At 47.5% G+C, this 5,405-nt stretch overlaps 1 long non-coding RNA gene across 1 annotated transcript; it reads left to right on the plus strand.

Annotated features, from left to right (window-relative positions):
- The first annotated feature begins 2,560 nt into the window (after positions 1 to 2,560).
- Positions 2,561 to 5,123, plus strand: LOC120583195 (uncharacterized). Its single transcript, XR_005647726.1, has 3 exons — positions 2,561 to 2,618; positions 3,241 to 3,340; positions 5,078 to 5,123. It is a non-coding gene; the product is annotated as an uncharacterized LOC120583195 (long non-coding RNA).
- The last annotated feature ends 282 nt before the right edge of the window (positions 5,124 to 5,405 follow it).

Below are 5,405 nucleotides of genomic sequence, written 5' to 3' on the forward strand. Positions count from 1 at the left end.
GTGAACACAGAGACCAGGTGGTTCACTGGTGGATGAGAGCCACCCCCTCTGTCCCCATCAGATATCTTCCCAGTAAAACCGACTCTGTCTATTCGCCCATTTCTATCTCTGAGAATGTGTGTTGAACAAAGACGTAGCTGGATTTTCACTGGAGTGCAGGCGAAGGCCTGGGATCAGAACGTTCTGGACGTACCTCCTCCTAAGTGGTCTTGGAGATGCCTCTGTTCCAGACAGTATCACTTTTGATGCTGACCCACTCCAAGGCTCCATGGTGACATTCCCAGTTGTAGCTGGACATCTCCTCCCCATAGCTCTGACCAGCTCAAACTCTTATGTTCAAACATGAAGTAATCCTTATTCTTCCAAACTGGCTCCCTGTCCAAGACCCGCTTCATGCTCTTCCTGATCCTCCACATCCCGTCAGATATTGTATTCTACACATCCTTCCTCCTCTCCCTCTGCTGTCTTGCCTTCCAAGCCCTTGTCTCCTGCCACATCCCCAATACAGTGTTCACTCCTCCCTCCGTGACTATATCGGCTCTGACATTCCAGCACCTCTTATTTCTAGCTTTGCTCCTAATCCCTCCCTACAGCCTAGGATATACTTTTGATGGGACATAGGCCTCTCTCTTGCTAGAAAACCTTCACAGCCCATTTTTCTTTACAGGAAAATACCAAATTTTTTAATCATCTATTTCCTCTTTCTGAACATGCTGACCTCATCTTCCTTTTCTAGCTTTATACTTTATTAGGATAAACTCACTGCTCTTATAAGCACAAAATTTGGTGGCTTAAGACAGTAAAAGTTCATTTGTGTTCTGGTCACAAGGGGCCAGTATGTTGGGGAGGGGTCATATCTCTGACCTGCACAGTCCCCCAGGACTCTGCTCCATCCATCTTCTGGCTCCTTACTCCTCCAGACCATCTGTGACCTCTCTTCAGCTTCCTGCAGAAGAAATAGTTTATGAATCCTGTGGAAGGTCCAATGGGCCAGTCCTAAAAGTGGCAACTCATGTCTTCCTCCACATTCCATTGGTCACAGTTGCATGGCCACCTCCAACTGTACTGGAGACTAGAAAATATGATCTAGGCCCAGGATGACCAGGAGAATATGGACACTGATGAGAACCAGGGCCTTGCCCCACTTCCTGCTTTTCTTCACACAGACATCTCGGCTGCTGTCTGCCAGGTGTGTCTGGAGCTTGTCTACTTCTAAGAAATGAATGTGGTTGATTAACAGAGACTGGGAACAAACATCCTTGAGGCAACAGAGTGAAATGTGACCTGGGTAGCAGACCTGGGGCAGACCCCAGCCTCCAGCGAGACCAGATAAACCGCAGGTGCTCAATGCTTAGCCTAGTTCCCTTTTGTCTTCAGTTCCTGATGTGGAAGGAATGTCCCACAGGAGGAATGGCTGCCCTTGTGAAACAAAGCAGAGCCCTCTGGAAAGCAGAGACCTACGTAAGGGCAACCAAGTGCTTAGTGCATCGTGCACAGTGTTTGATAAAAATCAGGCACACAGAGCTTATAACACCTAAATGGTGAGGCCCAGACCAGAAATCTCTCTATAAGCCTGGACCAAGTTGTAACAATTCTGAGTGAAAAATGCTACTTCAGTGAGCTCACCTCGCTCCCATTTTGGCTTCGAAAACCTTTAACGCTGCAGTTTCTCTAATTACCTGAGCACAACCCTTACTTTGTCTCTTCCTGTTAATTTAGCGCCTCCAAAAAAACCCATCCTCATTGTGGAGGGACACTGCTTTCTTCCCAGGTAGCTTGTCCGCCTCACCCCTCTGGCCTCTGTTTTCCTCTTGACCTAACCAAAGAAGGGAGAAAACGCATGGAAGCATATGTGCAGCAGCATTTCCTCCCAGGAGAACGTTACTTTGGCAACAAGGGTCCTTTGGCATTTAACTCCTTCCTCTAAACCCCTTGCCTTGGTAGGCGATGCCTAAGCCACATGGCTGCCCTCTGACTCATACACACATGTGGCCTGAAGATGCCCAGGGTCCTTCCCCTAGTAACCACATTGGAGTGATCTTTAGAGGTACAGAGCAGTAGGCCAGAGGGTATGTGATGTCACTGATAAACATGTGTGTCTCCTTGGACACGCATTTATCATTCTCCTTTTGCCTCCTTCCCTCAAAGTCCCCATCCATTTCCTGCTCTTCTGCGTCCTGGTGGGCTGTCCTTATCAAAGGGCATTGCCCAGTTTCCGATTGGGTTTGGACCATGGGAGGCGTCAGCAGCAGATCGAGAGTGGAAGGAGAGCGAGGTTGGAGCAGTTCCCCTCCTGCTCCTTATGTGCCTCAAGGTCATATTTTGGCGGTGGCTTCAGGTCTCTGCAGCTCTGGCCCTGTGGAAGTGCCCCCTTTCACAGCAGTCTCCGCCTCACTGGGCTCCAGTGAAACCCCTTCTACTCCTTGTCCCACTTGACCTGAATGTGATAATTGTTTCTTGATATTGCTAGTCTCTTGTTGCTTTAACATTCCGTGGTGATTGCTTTAACCCTTGCCATATGTAAATAGTCTCTTCATTAAATTATCCGCAGAATCCCAGCTGAAGACTCTTCTGCTTACTGCAGGATCCTGACTGAGACAGTGACAAGATAAAAGGAGGTAGGAGGGATGTAAAGAATTTAAATAAGTGTTTCAAACACTGTCTTAGACTGATTCCCTGAGAATAAACTCTGAAAAAGAGAGGTTTTGGAGGGCAGAATGTTCTCGGGAAGTATCCCGGTAAGGAAATAAGGAAGGCGGGATTGGGGAGAGGGATAAGTTGACCTGCTACGTGTTTGCAAATGAGCTCTCAGCTGATGACAAGGAGAAGTTGTGGAGTTGGGGTGACCCTGTAACTTTCTTTCACATTAAGGCAAGGGACCTGGGCATTCACAACACCTGCTGAGCCCTGGGAGGGGATATAACCTTGGACAATGTAATTTCTTGCACTGGCCAAGAGCAATACCCAATGAGGGACACAGCTGTGAGCCCTCAGCAGTTGATACACCCAGAAGCTGGGGGTTAGGTGTGATGGTCATAAAGAAGAGATCTGGATAAGCACCCAAAATCTATTATAGTCTACCACCTATGCCACGCCGGTGCACTTGCTTCTTATAGGAAGTTTGTTCCACCTGGTCTTATTTCCTGGGGAAACTTAGAAGGGAAGATTTATAGAACAAACTGGGGCAAACTGAATCTGGCCTCAGAGTTACAACTGATGTTCATCATCTATCTATTCTAGTTTCTCCTCACCCTCATCTAGCACCTCTGCTGATCCAGGAGTCTTACCTGGTGAGGTGACACAGTCCATCAACCCTGAGGGATCTGAGTCCTAAGCAGAGGTGAGTACCATTGGTTCTGCTTCTCAGGCCATGGCTTGATGCACTTGTCCACTTACCATCAAAGTTGGACAGAGGAATATTAAGAGATGCTCCAGTGGGCCATCTGGGTACCATATGCATTCTTCCCTGCCTCTAATGTGCAACAGCAGCCCTGCCTCCTCTGGATGCTTCAACTAAATTACTCATTCCAGAATCTTTTCCTTCCCTTCTGGTCCATTGGCACTTGGAACCCAAAGTGACCAGATATTAGCTATAGCTTAAAATTCAATTCAATTAAGTTCTCTGGTGGAAGTAGCCTCTTCTAGGAACCAGCACCTTTATGCTCACAGAGCCTAAAGTTATGGGAACAAGAAGCACAAACTTCCCAAGTGGGTCTCTGGTAGTGATGGTAAGCAGAGTCACTCCTGCGTCCACCTCTTAATTCTTGGAATCAGGTATTTTATCTTTGGGGACATAGAAGCATATAATGGATTTTGATTTAGGATATATACTTCTCCTGGTGATAGCACCCCATTCTTGCAGGATCTCCAAGCTGGTACCAGAAGGTCATCTCTAGAGGCCATTTCATCATTCTATCAGACCAGTGTCTTTGGGTGATGCTGTAACTGATGGCATCAGTGGATCCCACAGGCATGCACCCATGAATACACTTCCTTTGCTGTGAAATGGGTCTTTTGGTCAGAGGCACTGTGATACGGGATTTTAGATTTGTGGATCAAGTTTTTTAATAGTGATACTGGCCAAGGCCTTGTGGGTAGGAAATATGTCAATCCCAGTCATGATGAATTCTATCCTTTCCAGAGAAAGAGGCCCAAGGTAGTAACTTTCCATCGAGGGACTAATTGGTCTCAATAGATGATTCAGTATCAGAAACGTGGCTTTGCACTCCATTGTTAGCCTGTAGAACATTCAACAGCAGCAATAGTTATATCAGCCTTGTTGAGAGGGACCCACACTGTTGGGCCCATGCCTAGCCTTCCTCCTTGCCACCATAGTTACTCTGATCATGAGTCCATTATGCACTGGTGTGAGCACTAGGGAAGCTGATGACAGAGACTGGCTCTTGTCAACTGGCAGAATAATTTTGTATACTTGGCTGTTTAAAGCCTCTTTCATGGCAAATGCTCTCTGATGGGCATTAACATGTGATATGAAAATCTTCATCCCTTATGCCTACTCTCATACGTCTATTTGTATTCTTCTTCCTGAGACCTCCCCATCCCTCACCGCCTTTCAGGCTTCCGACAGGCTGCTCACCACTGCCCATTATATATATAACCTTAGTTCACCTCTTTTTCCACACAAAGTTGTGACCATATGCACTGCCTGGATCTCTGCCTCTTGGGAGGATTTCCCCTCCCCGCTGCTTCTCAGGGCCTCCTGCAGGGCAGTTGCTGTTATGAACTGAGTCTGCCTTTTTTCCTCCTCTATCAGCTGGTCACAAGGAATGCTCTGCTGAGACACTAAGTGTGAGGGAGAGGCATCAGTACAATGGTAGATATCATGTCACCCAGTAAGTGACACAACTGTGACCTGTCAGCAACTAATCTTCCTGACAGCTGGACAATGACTATGTCTGTCTTGTCAAGAGGATCTGGGAAAGTATCAAAGTGTCCACCATTTCATATTAAAACAAACGTGGGTGTATGTCGAGGTAGAGTCCACCATTTATAAGAAATCTTAAGATAAAACATGAGACTTCACAGGCGTTTCCCACCGATTGCATTCTCCCGGCAGAAGCCTGCAGACTCTGCTGAACAGCCTTCCCCACCGCCGACATGAGGGGCACTTTGCTGAAACACGGGAGGAGTGCTGCCCTAAGGAAACCTGCTCCCCAGAAGGACTCAGAGACACCCACTGACACTGCCAAGCAAATGTGAGGCCTTGAGGCTCCTCTCCCTGGAGAGTTTGCAACTTAAGGCTCATTTCCCAGTATGGAAAGAAAGACAGTGCTCCCCGACAAGGGATTCTAAGCATCATTAAGCAGGTGTGTGAGGATTGCAGGGGCATAAAGGGGTTGAGTGCCCTCCCAGTGCTCTGAGATTGCACCATCTGCACCACCCAA

This window comes from Pteropus medius, unplaced genomic scaffold, assembly GCF_902729225.1.
Source record: "Pteropus medius unplaced genomic scaffold, Ma_sr-lr_union100, whole genome shotgun sequence".
In the NCBI taxonomy this organism is placed as follows: Eukaryota; Metazoa; Chordata; class Mammalia; order Chiroptera; family Pteropodidae; genus Pteropus; species Pteropus medius.